Source organism: Spermophilus citellus (assembly GCF_964194105.1).
Source record: "Spermophilus citellus genome assembly, chromosome: 8".
Taxonomy (NCBI): Eukaryota; Metazoa; Chordata; class Mammalia; order Rodentia; family Sciuridae; genus Spermophilus; species Spermophilus citellus.
The window spans coordinates 136,419,965-136,440,762 of NC_138189.1; the positions used below are offsets into that span (position 1 = coordinate 136,419,965).

At 40.0% G+C, this 20,798-nt stretch overlaps 1 protein-coding gene across 5 annotated transcripts in view; it reads left to right on the forward strand.

Annotated features, from left to right (window-relative positions):
• Positions 1-7,107: 7,107 nt before the first annotated feature.
• The window catches only part of INPP4B (inositol polyphosphate-4-phosphatase type II B), a 777,385-nt gene continuing 763,694 nt past the window's right edge, over positions 7,108-20,798 (forward strand). For 2 of the 5 annotated variants that reach the window (XM_081304011.1, XM_081304013.1), the window contains exon 1: positions 7,112-7,383. The gene's annotated coding sequence lies outside the window, so the exon portion shown is untranslated. Of the gene's footprint in view, positions 7,384-20,798 lie in introns of all 5 variants that reach the window. The other 3 variants (XM_081304010.1, XM_081304015.1, XM_081304012.1) reach the window with 3 other exon arrangements.

Consider the following 20,798-nt stretch of genomic DNA (forward strand, 5'->3'; position numbering starts at 1 on the left):
CTTCAACTTTTCCCTTAGGTTTCAAATGGTTCTATTTACTCATAAGTGCTGTATTTCAAAGGAAGAACATTTTTGAGCTATCTATGATTTCTCAGCTTTTACCTTGGAGAATATTGCAGTGCATTCTGTGTGAGAAGCTTATATTCTATTTACAAAGGAAAATATCTGTAACTTTATATCTTCCCGTACTGTATTGTAGAAACAAACATGCCAGTGAATATAAAAAGTTTCTATAGAATTTAAAAAGTCTTTGAAAGGTTAGTGATTACACACCCACATGTGTACACACACACACACACACACACACACACACATACACTCACCTATTGTGCAACACAACCCAATGCTTTAGCAATTATAACCCAGATGAATTTTCTCCTTGTGGTGACCCAATTCTTTCTCTATATCTGCTCTAACATTGCGATTCTGAGAAAGGAAAGTGTAATGGTCACTAGAGACGGAGAAGGCTATGAGGTAGGAGGCTTCATGAACAGGGCAGGGGAAGAGAAAGCTGGGAGAGGGAGGAGAACAGGAAACAAGAATGAGAAAAGGGCAGGAGAAGGGATGTGATCCAAGAGGATGGGTCCTCTTGAGGTTTATTGGCAGTGGGGATCAGTAGATCACTGAGATCCATTTTGAGGACCCATTCTGAGCACATTTTCGAGAGCTCCCACACTCAGAGTGGTGTAGCCTGTTAGAGAATATTGACAGAGGAAGATGTTTGTTGGAGGTACCATGAGGGGATCCAGAGTTCCTCCTGACCTTGTGAAGAAAGCAGAAGTTCTGAGAAAACCATGAATCACAGGGCATCTCAGGACTGGGTAAACTCCATCTGAGCAGGAGGCCCCAAACAGCTGGTGGTGAGACGCCAAACTGGATCTACCTTGACTTAAAATCAATGTAGCATGCAGGAGGCCCTGGGATCAATCCCTAGCATAGCAAAACAGACAGACAAACTACCCTAAGTGCCCAGTTTTCCAATGCCTTCATATCTCTTCCCCAAAAGCCATAAAGCAGGGTTTCTGCTTTCAGGAGGAGCTTTTAACTCAGTAAAGGAGAAAGATGGGTAAACAAGAGCAATTCAGTAAGTATGCAACCAAGGGATGTGCCGGGTTATGGGGAGCACAGAAGAGGATTGATTGGCAGGCTTCTCAGAGCACACATTGCTCAAATCAGACCTGAGGGGTGAGATTCTCACCTGGTGGTCTTCATTCACTCCTGTGCTAGAATGCCTGGCAATTATGTTCCTTGAAATCTTTCCTGTATTCATTGCCACCTCCTTTATGAAGATTTTTCTGATCCTTTCAAATAGATTTGGTTTCTCTTGCCATCTGATTTTCATAACATTTTGGCTTGCTTTATTGATACATAATATCTCAATTTGCTTGAAATCTGTTCGTATACTTGCCTTTGTCTTCTCTATTAAATTATATGCTCATCCCTAGGTTCCCACATCCCTGTACCTTGTGTCTACTAGACACTCAGTGAGTGTAATTTTAGAGTAAATCAAGTAGGGCATACATACTGGAAGGCTTAGGGAGACCAATTCTAAATTTGCTAAATGATGAAGGCAAAATTTGTGAATTCTCCTTTTTATTTAAGAACTAAGCACAATCCATGGCAAATAGTAGTTGCTCAATGAATATTTACTAGAATTAAGTTGAAGACATAGGAAAGGGAGGTATACAGATAATCTGGGAGTTGGAGGTTGTTTTACAGTCTCCATAACAAACTCTGGAAAATTCTCCTCCCATATGGCATAGACTTTAGCTAAATTCTCTAGGACTATTTTACTTTTCATAGATGCTGGCCAATATTTCTATGGCAAATGTTGCATTTTAGGTAATGGTGAAATAACCAGCCTAGAGCACATAAATTAGGTTTCATGAGGAAATTTATTTTGCTCTGTCTATGTCCATCTTTTTTGGCCTCAGCAAGAGGATATTGGTAGAAAAAAAGAGCAAGATGAGTGCCAGGTCATGTCCTTATGGTACCTCAGAGAATTCTCATAGTCCCTCTAGAAGGTAGGTACTAATATTCCTATTTTATAAAGAAAACAGGCTCAGAAATTTAGAAGTACTTGTCAAAAGTCACATGGGCAGTGAATAGGAACAACACACGTTGTCTGATTATGAAGCATAATTACTTCTCTGATGAACAAATGAAGTCCTGATGGAGAGGAATCTTCAAGGTCTGGATTTAATTAAGAGATAAGGTCTGCACAACTGTTCTGACTTGCTCTGGTGATCAAACTGGGGTATTCCAGCAGAAATCAGGTTACCTGAAGATGGAGGAGATGGATGATTCCAGGAAGAGACATCAAGGTGATAATTTGACAAGATGATTAGATGTAAAGAAATTGCTAAAAATAAGGAAAGAGGGGCTGGGGATGTGGCTCAAGTGGTAGCGTGCTTGCCTGGCATGCGTGCGGCCCGGGTTCGATCCTCAGCACCACATACAAACTAAGATGTTGTGTTCACCGAAAACTAAAAAATAAATATTAAAATTCTCTCTCTCCTCTCTCTCTCTCTCTCTCCTCACTCTCTCTTTAAAAAAAATAAAAATAAGGAAAGAAGGATCTGTTTATATGTTTAAGTGCGCAGTAAGAGATATGAATTAACAAAATGTAATAAAATGTTCAGAAATAGTCTATTTACTTCTAGAAAGAACCAGTTGTTCCAAACAATCTTCCTGATTATTGCAAACATTTCCTGAAATGTGTCCTCAATTTTATGCCACTTATGACATAATTAGGTAATTAAAAAAGTGCTTAGTTGAAAATGGGACATCTGTTATGGGCCCAATTGTGTCCCCCCTAAAAGTTCAAACATTTTACATATGACTTTAGAAATATGTAGTGTGAGAGCAGAATGTTGATATTCAATAAATGTAAAATCGTATCACACTCATTTGCTTCATTTAAAAAAAAAAAGCCTCTAATTTGCCGTGAAAAAAATAAAGCTACAGTAAACTGAAAAATTTAATTCCTTCATGGTTATTGAATCCCATGTCAAGAGGTTATAAAAACATACTGCTACTTTGTGGTAGTCAGCTATTTGTCATAGTGAATAAAATACCTGACAAAATCAACTTAGAGGAGGACAAGTTGGTTCTGGGCTTATGGCTTCAGAGGTTCAGTCCAGGGTGGACTAGCTCCATTGCTCTGGGCTGGAGATGAGTCAGATCATCATGGTGGAAGGGTATGCCAGAGAAAATTTGCTCTACTTGGCAGCCAGGAAGCAGAGAGCACAACTGAAGCCACAGGGGTGAAATGTAACGCCCAAGGCGTGCCCCCAATGACCTACTTCCTCCAGTCACACTCCACCCTGCAATCACCACCCAGTACCATGGTCCTTTCAAATCATTAATCCATCAAATTGGTTAATTTGCAGAGGAGGTTACAGACTTTCCTCATCCAACCGTTTCACTTCTGCACATTCCTGCTTCGTCTCACAAGAGCTTTGGGAGACACCTCATATCCAAACCATGGCATACTTCTGGGACAAGTGACCTTAGAGCGCCACCAGCAGGAAGGGGCATTCTGTCCCGCTCAGTACTCAGACATGCATGTCATTCCCATACCAGAGACACGGACTCCTCCTTAAGCTTTCTTCTTTCCTATTTCTTTCTGCCTTTTGTGCCACTGTTCATGAAACAACAGGAGTGGGAGATAACAAAAGAACCACCCACATTCCTCTTTTCATTTGGGACATTTTCATCCTTTCCTCCTACTTTGGCCCACCACTACCACCCACCTGGTTGCTATAGTCACTGCTACGAGAATGTAACTTGACTGCCATCTCTGGCTTGGTTGTCTAGTCTTGGGGTTGGTAGCTGTGGTACTTCTGTGAGAATTTGGAGCTGGCCTGTGAGTTATGAAGTTCAAGGGTTGTTAGTAACCATGCCACTTAATGAATATCAGAAAAACAGAGAAAGTTATGAGTATATGTGGGTAAAGAGAAGGAAGGAGGGAGAAAAGGCAGGAAAAGAGCAGATAGAGCAATGGGGGGAAGTCCCAGCTGCATGTCTCTGTTTCTTCAATGCTGGCTTCATTCCTGCTCTTGGGTTCCATGAGACAGTCAAGCACCTTTATAATAATTTAATCCTTTTACATAAGTTAGTCGATTTTTAAAATTTCTCATAACACCCCCCCTTAACTTACATACACATACACACAGATTATCTAAATAACAAATAAGAAAGTTCAACTCTTGCTTTTAATTTTTTGAAAGCTGGGATGAAGCTGGTCGCAGTGAGGCACACTGGTAATCCCAGGAGTTTGGGAGGCTGAGGCAGGAGGGTCTTGAATTCAAAGGCAGATTAGCAAAAGCAAGGTGCTGAGCAACTTGGTGAGACCCTGTCTCTAAATAAAATAGAAAATAGGGCTGGGGATGTGGCTCAGTGGTGGAGTGCCCCTGAATTCAATCCCTGGTACTAACAAACAAACAAACAAACAAACAAACAAAAAACCCAAACTGGGATGAAAACAAGAACTTGCTTTACAACATATGGTTAATATAAATGAACAACTGTAGTTAAGAAAATACCTGATGTCACACATGGTGTTATATATTAGGAGATTTTGAAGAGTAGAGGATTATAAAGATATAGATACCCACTGTGTCACATCAATCTCACCAAAATAAAAAGCCTCCAGGAACAGTGAGTATACAGAAAGAGTGTGAGCTACCTCATTGCAAAGGAGGTGTGACATGAGTCCTGCAGATGTTAGATTGATTTTATTGCTTCAGACAGCAAAGTAACTACTGGGAATCACCTTCGACTTCTGACCATACAGAGATATTTCAAAAGGAAATGAAAAATATTTTGTCCTGCACTGGCAAATGGAGTTACGTTCTGGGGACACAAGTGGCTAAAAGTTCAAGGTTGGTAAAAGTAAAGCCTGAATGAGTTTAATCAACCATAGAAGCATCTGAATCCTCCAGGATGATTCAAGGAACATGCCACTAAATAACTAAAAAAGGTAAATATCAGGCTGATGGATGGAGTTTAAAAAATGCCATGTGGCATATACATCTGATAAAGTCCTGGTTTCTTTTATTCTCTCACTCTCTCTTTCCCCCCACCCCACCTTTAAAGTTCCTATATGATCATCACAGGTATGTCACATATTCCTCAATGTCCCTGTAAAAAGTCCTGGTCAGCATGATCTATATCTGGATTTTTGTTATAATGGGGCTTTCTGGGTGTGTCCCTTTAAGTGTTCCTTTCCATCAGTACCTGTACCTATTTTACCTCTGTTCTGAGGAGGAATGCTTTGTACCTATGGCACTAGTGAAGCAGTCTTCATAAACACAATCTCCATTTAAAGTTAGAGGACTTATATATTAATGACATTTTCAAGTTAGTGGTAAAGCTTTTGCATCCTAATGTTCTGATATTCTTTCAATTCTTCTGTATTTTAAGAGTGGTCTAAGGCTGTTACACAGAGGGAAAGTTGTGTAACAGCCTTAGACCACTATGAACAGGACTTAGCCAATGCAGGAGGTGGGTGTGTTCAGTCCTATCCCATGCAGGAAAACTCTAGCTGCATAACCAGACCTCCAGTTTTCCAAGATCTGTCCGTCAGTTTATCCCTCACCTCTCACTTGTCTCCATTCATCAATGGTGCCAGAGCACAGCACAGCAGAGCAGAAGTAGTTTGGAGAGAAGGAAAGGTAAGGGCTGCAGGGACCCGGGGAGAAGGGGCGGAAACAGTTTCTGGCCCATCCTGTTTATTAATCCATTCTATAACTATTTCTGGAAACTACAGCATGTTGGGCGTTGTCCCAAGCCCTGGAAGCAAAGCAGTGACAACAAAACAAACCACCCCAAAACCAAAAACCCAAACAACCAAAGTTCCTGCCCTGATTGAAAAAGCTTGTAACCTAGTGGCAGTCAAATGCTCTTGGAGTGAATGGATGCCTAGATTCAGGCAGTGACAGCAGGGGTGACAGCTGGGGGTAGATACAGCTTCCCACGCTGTGAAACTGTTAAGCACTGACTTAACCCAAATTGATCTCACCATCCTGACTTAGGGATTCCAGGCCCTTCGAATGGCGAATGTCACTCTTGTGTACAGCACTGAAACTCCATTTTATTTAAAATGTGAATTTAAAGAGCCCAGAGGAGAAAAACTGAGGGTGTCTTTATAGGCTGCTCTAGGCACCTTTACCTTTGAGCAGCTCAGTCAGAGCCTTTCTAAGAGAACCGCCAGGTGGCACCTGTAAGGCGCAGATGGGGAAATCATTTGCCCCACACCCCACAGCCTGGAACCAGCAGGCTGCGTGCTTTCCCCTGTGGGCTTGTTGGCGAGGAAGTGGGGGAGTTTTAGTCTCCTTCCAGACTGCGTGATTACACACCCCATCTTCCTAACACCCCAAACACGCCGAGGGAGGACTTGTCCCCACGCACTCAGGCTGTCTAAGTCGTATCACAAGCTTGTTGGGAGCAAATCGGCCTTAGCCACCCTCTGCAACGTGGGGGACTCGCCGAGGGTGACTTTGGGTTGCCCTGGACTGGAAACCGAGTCGGTGCCCAGGTCTCCCACGCCAGACCCCCAACTGGGGCAAGGGGGCCGAGAGGCAGGAGAGAAGCGTCCCAGGGCGGCTGCAGGCAGAAGTCCCCCAAACGTGGGACACCGCTTCACCTTCCCCTCACGGCCGTCAGCGGCCGGGGTCTGGGGCGCCTCCTCCTGCTGATCTCTTTCTCTGTGTTTTCTCCTGCCCGGGGCTCAGCGTGGCGTCCCCCATCCCTCCTCATCACCACAGCAGTGATCCCACACCCTAGGCTGGGTGGTTGTCCCCGCGCGCAGAGGGGCTGGGTGCGGGGTGTCAGCACACGCAACCAGCCTGTTTTGGTCATTTCGAGGTGCGCGGCCAGGCCACCAACTCCGCTCCATCTGTAGCTGGAGGCAAGCTGCGCCAGTTGCGAGATCCTAGCTGCTGCCACCGCCTCTATTCTGTCGCTAGTGACATTGGGAGGAGACCGCTTGGAGAGAGCGGAGAAGAAGGAAAAGGGGCAAGGAAGGTGGGGGAGGGGGGAAAGTAGCAATTGTGCCGGGGGGCGTGTGAGCAGCCCGAGAAGCAGCCGCGCTGGTAACAACTTCTCTGGGGCGCGCGCGGCGGGCAGGGGAGCGAGCGCGGAGCGCAGCCCGAGCCCGAGCCCCGGGCAGCGGCAGGAGTCTCGGCAGCCGCGGCCAGCGCCTTGCGCCGCGACGTCTGCTTGTTTCCTCCGGGTTCTCGGCCCCGGGTGCTGAGCTCGGGTCTATAAATAGCAGGTTACAGCTCCTTCTCGGCGCGCACTCGCTAGCACGCGAACGCTGGAAAGTCAGGCTAAAAGTGTCTGCTGCTGCTGCCGCCCCCCGCTCAGCCTCCGGGAGAGGTAATTACCCGCCTCGGATCCCGGGGCTCGGTGGGGGATTTCGCAGGGTGGGGTGGGCGAGGGTGGGCGATCAGGGAGGCGTTGGAGCGTGTCTGAGAGCGCGGGGGCGCGTCCTGCCTTAGGGAGCCTGTGTGTTTTGCATCAAGTTTCTCAACCCTGCAGCCCAGATCGCCCCTCTAGCCCTGTCGCTTAGTGGGTAGGGGAGGGTGTGCTGCCTGTCTTTGGGTGTTGGGGTACCCCTGTCCCCCGCTTACTGTCTTGTCGAGCGCCCCGAAGCGCGCGCTTGTTCCTACTCATATTCACGGGCTCCCACTCTCCCGGCCCCCGGGGTAACTCTGAGCTCTGGCCTCGCTGACCTTCCAAGGCTGCGTCCACCTGCGCGGTCCTTGAGAGAAGCCCTTGTGGCCCAGGGACTTGTCCCTAATCCAAATTACAGGCTGCCGTCCCTCTTCCCCCCAGCCTCAGAACAAGGAGTCCTTAAAGCATGTAAGGGGTGGTGGATGCTGGGGTCCCGGTTGCCTCATTTCCTGATGTTTCCTAAAAAGCCCCTCTGTCTGACCACCTCCAGCAACTCCTGAGAGCTTGTCGCCTTTGGGCGGCTACCCACGCATCTCTTATCCTACTCCTGAGAGGTCTGACTAAGAGGTTAACAAGGTGGGACTTGGCTGAAGGGGTGAGGAGTCATTGTTTGGAGCATTGCGCTGTAGGCTCCTAAACCTCTTCGTGCCCCTCTGGCAGGGACCAGAGCTGGAGAAAGTCAGGAGCCTGGTTCTTCAATGACTTACAGGTTTGTAGCTGATATTAAGATGAAGATGTAGAGCTACACAAATCTACGTTTGCCCCTCCCTGAACCTCTGAATTCTCCTCCCTTCGGAGTGGTGGTTTCTGTCCCTGAGGACCCAAGGAAGAGGGACCCAGCAGTTTCTTATTGGGGACAAGAGGGTTTATCAGGTGAAGATGTGCATATTAGGTTGTTGCTGCTGCACAAAACTTACTGGAAAAACCCAGTGGAGAAGGAGCCAGCAGTTTGTATTTGGAAACGAGAGGCTTCTTAAGGGTGAGGTTGCACATATTGATTAGGTTGTTTCTGCTTCACAAAACTTACAGGGAAAACCTGGCAGGGTTTTCTGTTACTCTTGTTTCAGTGATGCAGATTGGCTCTTTTTTTTTTTTTTTTCCTTCTCCTGAACCAGGTTTCTCCTCTCTCTCTTAAATGTTGTTTGAGGTCATTACTTTTGCTGAAGCCAGGTGTTGCATTTTGCCTACCTCCCACCTCTCAGTATTGTTTATAAAGCTGTGGTTCTATAAGTAAAAGCCTAGAAGAGGGTATACATTATTGTCCCTGTCTCAAGATGAGCAAAAGGAAGCCTTTTTATTACAGTGCTCCTACATTTCAAAGACTTTGCTTGTAACAGGAATTTTCTTAATGAGTTCTGGATCAGAAATGGTAGTAACCTGACTCAGTGCTAAGGCAACGCATAAGGCGCTGGGAATCATCAACAGAGCAGTTGGCTGACAGTGTTGTAAGAAGTTGAGTAAGGAGAGGACTGAGCAAGTGGGCATTTTCAGCTCCCTTGGTAGACAAGGTAATGTTTAGCTCATGTTCCTTTGCGATGTACTTCAGTAAAGCATTGATATTAAACCAGTCAGTGATCAATGGCTGTGTGATTAGTACACAGGCATTAAAAGTTGAACCTGTTGGATATGTAGTAATTTTAAATGCTTCTGCAATGGAATGCCTTTTTTTTTTATTTTTGACTATTTCTTTCCAAAGTGATTTGGAAGATTGTCCTTGAAAGGTTATGAAATGTGCATGGGAAGAGATGCTAGATGATTAGTGTTATTGGGAAACATACTTGCTGATTGAAATACTGCTCTGACTTTGGAGGAATATTCTCTTTGATTAGGCAAATCAATATTTATTTGTGATACACTAATGACCAGTTAGGATGTGTATAATTATACAGCACTTTGTTTCAGACTCTGGTATAGTATCAGAACAGCAAGATAGATCAAGTTTAGTTTTGTCCTTCCATATGTTTGAAGAATCATGCAAAGTTATAGACAGACAATACTCTTAAAATGTTGGGCTTGAGCATCACTTTAGGGATGGGAATTGACTGACTGACTTCATTTCCTATAAGATTTTTGTCAAAATTCTAAATGACCTTCATAGACTCATCAGTTAAGTTTGATTATAAAATAATGCAATTATATTTTAATTTTGTGAAATGGAAAAACCATTAAATTCAGGGAAAGCCAGATATTTTGTTCAAAATTGTGCCGATTGAAAGTTGTTCATTTCTTTTCTGAGACCTTAGAGTATCTTCTAGTTTAAATAAGGTAAATCCCCAAATGGGTAACAGAGTTAACTTGCACTACCTTCAGGCTAAATCCAAGAAGGCAAGTCTCTGAGAGACAGAGCAACAACTGCAAACTGATCCTATATCTCTTAGCAACCAAATAGATGTCAATTTTCAGGTAAGCACTGACATCTGAAAATACAAAGCTAGAAAACTGATGGAATCATAATTAGTGAGATGCTTACTGAATATTTATTACTTTCCTTTTTTCACTGTGAGCAGTTCCCAGTAGTACTAATATTAGGTATACAAATACACATTCTCTAATCCTTAGGGAATAAATTATCTTTCACATGGAGCTTTTAATAAATAGAAATGTTCTGTTTTAAATAATCTCAGGTTAAATGTTCAGTGGAAAGCTGTATCAGTCTCTTCTGTATGCTGTATCTTATTTTCTTCATGTGTCCTGGCTCTCTTTCTAAAGCCCCAAGGAATCTGCTCCAAAGGCCATGTTGTTACTGCTTTTTTTTGAATGTTGGATTAGAAATCCCTGATCAGAGAGTTTCTTAGGATATGCTCATAATCATATATACTTTAATACTCAGGCTTAAGAAATGATGCTATTAGGCAAATAATCTCATCTTAAACATTTATTTATAGATAAATCCAAATGGTGATGCTGTGATTTAATTTCCAGTGAAAATGCTATAGTCTGTGATTCTAAAACTTTAGATGCCCTGTGTGTGTGTGTGTGTGTGTGTGTGTGTGTGTAGAAATGGCATTAAGATAGGTGGGGGAAAATTAGGGGAACTTTTAGAGCCTCAAGCACAATTGTCATTTGAATCAAGTCATGTTACTCCAATCTTTTTATGCTTTGCAGTCCTACATAAATTAATAAATGCATTTTAAAAAGTGCTTATGAAGGGGTTGGGGTGTGGCTCATTGCTTGCTCAGCTTGCTTGAGGCCCTGAGTTCGATCACCAGTACCAATAAATAATGTTCATAAAGTTTTAGGTATCATAACCATAGTTTATATACATTTGCAACTGAAGCAGGACTCTCCTTATATAAGGCACAGTTGTATCAACTATCTTCAATTCTGAAATATTCTTGGAGATATGATATACATAAGGCCAATGGAATATGAAAGAGCTATAATTTTAGTATTTTTTTGGTCAATTAACTTCAAAATTTTACTGAACATTTGTTATCATGATAGATGTCATCACAACACAAGACAGTATGTGTTTTCCAAACTGAGTTTCTTCAGTTGCAATATCTTGAGTTGCAATAGTTTGAGCATTAGTCAACCATTCCAAGTAGGTTTGCCCATTGTGTGTTGGGACCTTAAAATAGCCTACTGCAGATCTAAGTGAAACAGGTGGAAAAGCTGATTAAATCTTGAGAAGTTTTCTAAATCATGTGGCTTTGATTGGAATTTCCTTTGGGAATTAATTAATGATTTTTCACAGGGGATAGAAATATTTCCATTCAAGGGAGTTCTATCTGTTCAACAATAGCCATCTATCTATTTTACCTGTTCTTCTGCTTATGCAAACAAAGCAATACAACAGGCCTACTAGTGAAGTTACCCAATGCTTTTCTCTGATGTTTTCCAAGGATAGAAGAGTCTGTGTGATATACAAGCAGCCTTAATTGGCATGCTGATCCTGAATGATTGGAGTGACAACAGCAGTGAAAAGCACCTCCCAAATTAAAAATAAAAGTATGATTCTTATTTTTTTCATGTGTCAGCTATGTATGGTGTATCATTTATTTATAAATTTTAAATACTGTTAAAACAGAACCTAAGATTTTTATGTTTCTCAAAAAGGAGAGAGTTTTTAAAAAATAACTATGATTTAAAGGGAATCCACTTAGTATTTTTCACTTTGAAAAACATAACAGAAGTGAGTCTTCCACCCTTCACTTTAGTTCTTGGGTATAATGCATGAAGTAGATCAGACTCAAGACGACCATTTTAGAATATAGTGAGTCAAATAAAATGTGCCCCCCCCACCATCACCAAGTCATCCACCACAAACTTTTCTTAATACTTTGAAAATGGTTTTCATTTCATTTTCATGGGCCTTTGCTTTTCTTAGACAATGATCAGAGATGAGCTCAACCAAAACACAAAAATTATTCAATGTGGGGAAAATAAAATAGAACCAAGAACCAGTGGCATTTTGAATTGAAGTTATAACCTGTATGGAGCAGAGATTTTAGCTGTGTTCAAGAGACCTTTGCACTATCCTTAGTGGTTATTAAATATCCTATGATGCCTGTTTGAACATCTTCGTGTGCCACAGTAGTGAGATAACCACTATTCCATTTAGATCAGCACAAACTGCACTCATAATACTTTGCATGGTTGATGAACAGTATAAAAAATTACCTTTAAATTGTTTGTCTTTATTATTAACAAAATCTGGGACTTGTATCCAATCAGATCTAATCAGATCTTTATGAGACAGATGCAATTTTTGTATTATGTGTAATTTCATGTACTCCCTGTAGTCTTCTCTTGAAATTCTTGTGAATAAATATGTCTCAAACCTGTTTTGATGAAATTTTTCCTTTAAAATACAGCATTCCCACGTTCCTGAAACTGTTCATTGTGCAGCTGAGGCAAAAGAGACATTGAACACTAGGTGGCAGTGTGCAATGCTTAGAAGCCTTGCTTCTTTCAATCTCAGCATATTCATTTTAAGACTTTTAAACAATTTATATCATGAGTCAGTTAATGAAATTAAAGACAACAGGCACATAAATCCTTAGTAGTATATTTAGAAGATCTATTATTTGTAATACTTTAAAGATTTGATTGTAATATTTAACACACTCTGTTTTTATGAGGGGTCTGCTTATGTGAAGAACTGTCGGAAATTAATGGAATTAAATGTGTGCCAGAATTCTGTTTATGACTGGATAAGAGAGAAAGGAAATTAAATGAACATTATAGGAAAAAAACATATGGTCATTCAAAAATAGTGTATTAACCATTAATGATTTACATTTTAATCCTAATCTTCTCACAGCACCAGCTGAACAAGTTCTTTTTTTTTTTTTCCCTAGGAGTCAAAGGCTGTAAATATTTTTTATCTATCTCATTGTCCTTGGGACAATTAAAAAGTCCAGATTATTTCATTGATGCTTCAGCAAACCCCTGAATGTCCTCTGTAATAGCGATGGCCCGTATTGGATCAGCCATGTAGCTCTGTGGTTTATGGATTATTATGACCACTTCTTCATGGTTCATCTGAATGTAGACATTCCTATCTTTGGCTGGATGATTCAATTATGAGTCTTTGCAGAGTTGACCAATCTGTTCCCTCTTCTGTACACTAGTCACTGTCCAGCCATCTGATAGGAACATCTAAAAGAATTGGCATTTCAGCCTTGCCCTCTCAATGTGGCTGCTGCAGGAATGGAGACCAAGAGAGACACTAGTCAAACTAACTTGGCAAAACTAAGAAGTGCACTACTAAAAAAAAAAAACTCAAAGAAACGAAACAAAACAAAACAAAAAAAAAACCCCAAACTGATGTGTCAAAGCTAACAAGAAGAATAAAAAAAAATTGGAGTTTATGAAGCAAATCATAAAGTTCCATTGAAGGAAGCATATTTGTGAAACAGTCACAAATACAGGTATCTTATATTTGGGCAATTATAGATAATAGATAATATATAACTAATAATATATAATATTATATATTATTATACAACAATAATATGTAAAATAATGACTACAGTAAAAACACTAGATATTTCACTTCAAAGTCAGAAATATTGGCATTAGATATATTAAATACTTGAATTTCTGAAAAACATGAAAGACTTTATAACATTAAGAAATAGATTTCAGTTTTGTTCTGTCATATTTCTTCAATCACTAGAAGTGTGCAGCAGTGTTCTTTGAATTTATCAGATAGGTAGTATATCCTTGATAAGCTAATTAATGAATTAGGCATCTTGTTGCATATCTTGTTGCCAAGGTCCTCTTATGTAAAATTTCACATTTTGGACATGGCATATACCTAGAATAAATGAACTTAGTGATACTCCAATCAAAGCTAAGATTTTACCAGCCATCTTTAAAGTGCAGCATGTACTAATTTATAATTTTACCGTGTTGTAAATTTAAATCACTACCAGAGACTGGCCTTTCAGTGAAGGAGCCCAGTGGGTGGCCAGCAGCCACACTCCTGGGTAACACGGTGTTCTGGTTGACTCATGACATCACTCTCTGGAGTTATTATGGGTGAGAATGTTGGAAATTTGGAAAGCTGAGAAATTATTTGGTTCTCTCCTTTGAGAATGTCAGGGATCTGTTGAAATATAATTTTTAGATGCTGTAGAATTGATGTTTTGGATGAGTAGAATTCTTTTAAATTTCAAAATTGATAATAACCACTAGGTATATATCTCACTGACATTGTATATGTAAGAACAACTATAATTCCATTGTAGAGAAAACAAATAGTTTTTATCCAAAAGATTCATACCATGTCATGCTTTTCATATGTATAAATTATATAGATTCCAAAACACCTGTATAATTTTCTTCATATTTGACACAATTTGCATGAATTTAAAAAAAATTACTGTGTTTTCTTTCTTGGGCTATGTTTCAAAGACTGCCTTCCAATTGATTTATTCATATCCCCTTTCACATTTTCTATTTTGGGTGGGAGCAAAAAGTGATACATGGAATAGTGTGATGAGAAATAATTGAGCTATTGACTTTTAAATTGACTTCTGAATAACTTTAATTGACTTCTGAATAACTTTCCTGAATAACCTCGATTTCTGAGATTCTTTGCATTTTTTTGTTTTCTTTTACTGATTTTTAAGGAGTGATATGTGTAAGTCGTGTACTGCACAGAGGTATGAACTCCTTGAAAGCTTCTTGTCTTTATTGTTGTTTTTTTTTTTCTCTTTTTTTTAAAATTTTATTGTTGGTTGTTCAAAACATTACATAGTTCTTAATATACCATATTTCACAGATTGATTCAAGTGGGTTATGAACTCCCATTTTTACCCCATATACAGATTGCTGTGTCACATCAGTTACATTTCCATTGATTTACAAATTGGCTTTCTAGTGACTGATGTATTCTGCTGTCTATCCCATTCTCCACTGTCCCCTCACCCCTCCCCTCCCCTCCCCTCCCCTTCTCTCTCTCCATCCCCTCTACTATAAATCGTTTCTTCCACTTATATAATTTTTCTCCTACTCCTCCTTTCCTCTTATATGTAATTGTGTATAACCCTGAGGCTCACCTTCCAATTCCATGCAATTTCCCTTAACTCTCACTTTCCCTCCCGCCTATCATCCCTGTTTAATGTTATTCTTCTTCTCCAGCTCTTCGTCTCTACCCTGTCCTTGGTTACTCCCCTTATATCAAAGAAGACATTTGACATTTGTTTTTTAAGGATTGGCTAGCTTCACTTAGCATAATCTGCTCTAATGCCATCCATTTCCCTCCAAATTCTATGATTTTGTCATTTCTTATTGCAGAGTAATACTCCATTGTGTATAAATGCCACATTTTTTTAATCCATTCATCTATTGAAGGGCTTCTAGGTTGGTTCCACAATCTTGCTATCGTGAATTGTGCTGCTAACAAGAGCATGCTACAGGGACACTGCTATATCGATGTTCATAGCTTCTTGTCTTTAATGCTAAACTGCTTTCCAGAAAGCTTGCACCCACTTTCCCTGTCCCTGGAAATACACACGTCGCACTGCCACCCTCCTCAACATGTAGGGATGTTATTTTTTTTTAAAGTTTGTTAATTCAGGAGTGGAAGATGATTGTGATAACAACAAAAGCAAAAGTCACCTGTGCTACTGAGCTCCTGCTGAGGCCACCTGTCAAGGCCACATGTCGTGCAAACCCGTGTCTACAATCATGTTTTTTGACTCTTTGTGATGACTCTAAAGAGAGGACAGGGTTAGAACTCTCTCCAGGTTAGAGAACTTATTTTTTGAGAGGTTAAGTGGCTGGCCAAGACCATACAACTATTAGGCAGTAGGATTGGCTCTTGGACCAAGATGGGTTTTACTTTAAAATCTGGGCTTTAAAGTACCACATCCTTCTACTGTTGTGGTTTGCATGTGAGGTGTCCCCAAGAGCTCACGTGTGAAACCAGAGGAGAGGATTCAGAGGGGAAAATGACCAGGTTGTGAGAGCCTTAACCCAGTCGGTGAATTAATCCCCTGATGGGATTAACTGGGTAGTGACTAGAGGAGGTGGGGCATTGGGGTTGTGGCTTTGGGATATATATTTGTATTTGGCAAGTGGAGACCTCTCTCTGCTTCCTGATCATCCTGTGAGCGACTTTCCTCTGCCACACTCTTCTACCATGATGTTCAGCCTCACCTTGAGCCTGGAGGAAAGGAGTCAGCTGTCCGTGGACTAAGACCTCTGAAACCTTGAGCCCTCAAATAAACTTTTCCTCCTCTGCAATTGTTCTGCTCACGTCCTTTAGTCACAGCAGTGAAAAAGCTGACTAAAACATCTACAGTTCTTTGCTTGAGAGTGAAGATTTTGAAATGCTTATTCAGTGGCATTTCATATTTAATGGTGATAATATCTCTAGCCTATTTGTGTATTAAAACCTTGGTTGTCCTTTCATCAGTTTTCAAGTGTCTTTTGTGTATTCAGGATAGGGACCCCGGTCATTTGCATTACCTAATATTTTTGGCATACAAATTAAAAATATGTATGTGGTTAAATTGAATGTTGTATTTCTTCCACTGGGTTTTTTTTTTTTTTTGTGTGTGTGTGTGTGTAGATAATACTACTACAAGTTAAAATATATCCAAATTGCATCCACCTTAAAAGATCTCCATCTAATTCTTTAATGTGTTTTCCTCTCCAGTCTATCCAGCATTTCCTGGTGGATAAGATACGGATTAAAATGACATTCCTCCTAAAAATAATTGAGCATTTTTCAAAAGTGGTTTTCAAACAGCCTATCCATTTCCCACTGAGTTGTGGGAGATAGCTCCTACCACATCACTTCATACCTTATTCTAGGTGTACACACCTGCAAACACACCTACTCTTGTGTTAAGTGCGTTTCTGGTTCTGGTATATTTATTTCATTCCAGTCTTCTGTCAGTTGTTTTATTAATATCACACAGGCTTAAGCGTCATTGCTATTTCCTTGACATCTGGTAGATTTATATCCTGTTCTTGTTAATTTTCTCTGTATGTATGTATGTGTGCATGGATATGTGTGTGTGCTTGCACGTGGGTTTTGAAGACATTTTCGGTGATGTTTGTTCCACACTCATTTTAGAGTAATTTTGTAAATCAACTCCCAAGTGATTTTAGATTTTAATTGAAACCTCACCAATTGAATAAATGGAATTGAGGAGAACTGGCAACTTTAAAAGGTTGTCTTTTTGTCCAGGAGCCTGGTCTAGGAAAGGTTTGGTTTTGGAGAGATTTCATGTTATATACAAGTACTAATGCTAGACATCAGTCATTTTCCCCCAAAGATTACCTTTGATTCTCCCTTCAAACCAATGAAGGAATTATGTGCACAGCATATGCTCCATGGTCTACCATGGCGTCACTCAATGTCTGAGGTTCTTTGGGAAAGACAAATAGAGCCCGAACATTTCTCTTTCCCATTACTAGTTTACGACCTTGCTCTCAGCATTTGTTTTAAACTATTTTACTTTAACCTAAGAAGTTAATTCAATATAAATATTTAAACCATCAGTATGAATAATAGTTTAATTTCCTAAACACATTACTAATGTGGTGTCATAACATTGTCCAAAAATATGTATTACCTTTGATATCAACAAAATAAAATGCAGCAAGCATTGGTTGGTGTGAGGTTTTGTTTCTTGTTGCAAATCTAACAAAATCACCTGTAAGATGATCGATTTTGGCCTGTTGCCATAGAGTGGCTAGGTTGGGCATCTAGCCTGAAGCTCTTGCTTATTTATGTGGGTCTGTACTCCAGAGATTTTTTAAAGATGAAAATAGTCCAAAATGTTTTCATGTATGTGAGTTGTTTATGTCTTTCTTAAATGCTACATAACTATCTATTCCTGCTCTCTTCTTTTGACCTTGATGTATAAAACAATTTGTTTATTAGAATCACAGGAGAGAAAGGTTTGCCTTTATTTACACAAGTCTGCCTGATTTTCTTGTAGCTTAGATGTCTTTATTTCAGGCTAGTCACGCAGCATCAGGTACATTTGGTGGTGCTTATCTCAGGCCGTGGCGCATAGATAAGTATCAGGAGGAGGGGTGGTCCTGCCTTCTCTTCTACATTCCTCCAACACCAGGGCAGAACTTTTGTGGGGCTGGGAATTGTGAGTGTAAGTCATGGGTGAGCTATGAGCCTTGGGGCTTTGGAAGAGCCATGTTTTCCTCCCTGCCTAAAACTGCAAAGGTGTCCACTAAGGTGGGTCACCCCATCAGAGTCTACAGACATCCACTTTCCATTTCATAGGTAGATAATGGAACTCAATGACAAATGAAAACAAGTGAAAAGCTTATAATTTGCCTCTGATAAGGTTTTTCTAATTCCCATCCTTAGGTTGATATGTTGCTTTTTGGTTGAATGCTCAAAGCCACAGCACTAGCAGTGATAAAAATCCTTTTATAGCCTCCAGGGAGTTTTTTCCCTACTTGTTTAAATTTCCCTGTCAGGATCTCTTGGTGATTTGTTGCTGAGAAAGAGTGCACAAGAGAGGAACAGTGACCAGTGTCCATGCTGCAGAGCAAAGACATTGCAAGTGGGATTCTAAATCACACAACATCCTACTTGGGACTCATATTCAAATATGCATTTTGATAGCTTTTTGCTTCTAGCACACTGGTTCACATAAACACTGATTCTAAGAAAAATTACAAATCCTGCAAGACAGTCTTAGTTGGGGAAGTTACCTTCAAGGAGCTCTAGTTTATTTTCATATTCCATTTTGGAATGACCCATCATCTTCTTTAAAAAATTTGTAAAATTTGTTCTTTTTAGATATATAGGACAGTAGAATGTGTTTCAACATATCCTACAGACATAGAGGACGACTCATCCTAATTGGGTTCCCGTTCTTGTGGAGGTGTGTGGTGTGGAGTTTCCCTGGTCATATGTTCATATATGAACATGGGAAAGTGGTGTCCGATTCATTCTCCTCGCTTTCCCATTCCCATCCCCATTCCTTTCCTTCTCTCTTGTCTAATCCAGGCAATTTATGACCATCTTCTTAGCACTGAGGAGTTCTGCTGCTAAAACCAGGAGGGACCTAGGTAAATGGGAAGGCTAGTCACCTTATCTCCACAAACATGTTTGAAGAGTAAAGGGAAAGTAATAGGTAGGAGTTTTCAAATAATCTCTTATAGTCCATATAATGGAGAGAGAGTGTTTTGGTTTACGAAAGCTTACTTGAACATTGCCCGAATAGTAAATCACCCCAGAGATTTTACAAAATCTGGGCTCACTGTCCTTTGCTGGCAGAAACTGGGTATTTTTTATTTATGTACTTATTTATTCATAATTTATTCCCTGTATATTTTAAAAATAATTTTCAGCTGACTTACAGGAAAATCTGAAAGATACCAAGTTTTTAATGGCTCAAGAATAATATAAGAGATTTGGGAGCTCTGCTAAAAGGAGCATGCCTTTAAAATTAAAATTGATAATGTGAATACTAGTCAGCGTGATGCAGAAAAATATGTTGGGACAATTAAAATCACTACCTAGATTCCCATGATTTTTTGATAAAAAGGTAGCAATTATCTGAGCCATTATTTGATGTCATAAAGTTCCCACTGGACAGTGTGAGTGAGCTATTGATATAGAAGAACCCTGGACCAATCCAAACTTTCATTCAAGTTTTCTTTTACATACATGTTTTTGATTCTGGCTCCACACATTCTAGCATTAGATATAATTAACTTGCATATAATTAACTTGTTGCATTTATTAAAATGATCTGGACTGAGTCTTTGTTCTTCCGAATCTGCAGTCTAGTGATTTTGGCAGAGTCATTGTATTTTACCCACAGTTATGGGTTAGTCAGTTTTCACTACTGCAATGAAATACATGAGATAATAACTTAAGAAGAGGGAAGGTTTATTTTGGCTTATAGCTTTTGAGGTTCCAGCCCATGATCAGTTGGCACCATTGTTTTTGGCCTCTGGCAAGGCAATGACTGTTATGGATCGAATCATGGAAGAAGCTGCTCACTTCATGGCATCTGGGAAGCAAGGTGAAGAGGAGGCTAGCATCCACAATCCCCTGAGAGGACGCTCACCCAGTGAACTAAAACTTCCACCTCTTACATTTCATAGCCTCCCAGTAGCACCAAGCTGAGGACCAGGACTTTAACACACAGGTTTTGGGAGACATTCAAGATCCAAGCTATAGTGTTTTATTCCATCTATTAAGTAGAGATCCTAACTAACTGTATCACAAATTCGTAGTGAGAGTTAAGTGAGATTATATGTAAAAAAAAAAAAAAATGATATAAAAGATACCTATAAAGTACAATGTTAATAATGTTGACAGGCGCTAATATTATTCTGTTATGTTCTATATTCAGAATAATCATTTAGAGCTTAATTACAAATTTAAATGTATCCAAGAAAACTATATTGATTCATCTTTGCTGAAGGTATATGGCAGAGTATTTTTAATAGATTTATATTCTGTAAGTCAAAATTTTGAATTACAAATATAATCAATTGGTTCAACATGTATAATAAATAAAATGGTTACAGTTTTGTAGCATCCAAACAGAGCTTCTAGAAAAGATTATGAAAACATTAAAATGTTTTTAAAAACTGAATTTAAAAACTGAATTTAGACTGTTTTAGGCAGAGCAAGAGTACCAAACATTTTTTTAAAAATTGAATCCATCTTTGACATAGCAGACCTATTCTTGTCACAATCTCTACTACCCTATTGTCTTACACCTCACCCATGTCACTTGTGCTGGTTTTTTTTGCTTGGCACTTACAGGCATTTGACTTGAGTCTTCTAAACCAGAAAGTAAACCGCGTGAGTGACATATTCCTCCAGCATCTTCTGTGTATGTTATTACGTAAAACATAGTTCCAGTAAAAGGTACACAACT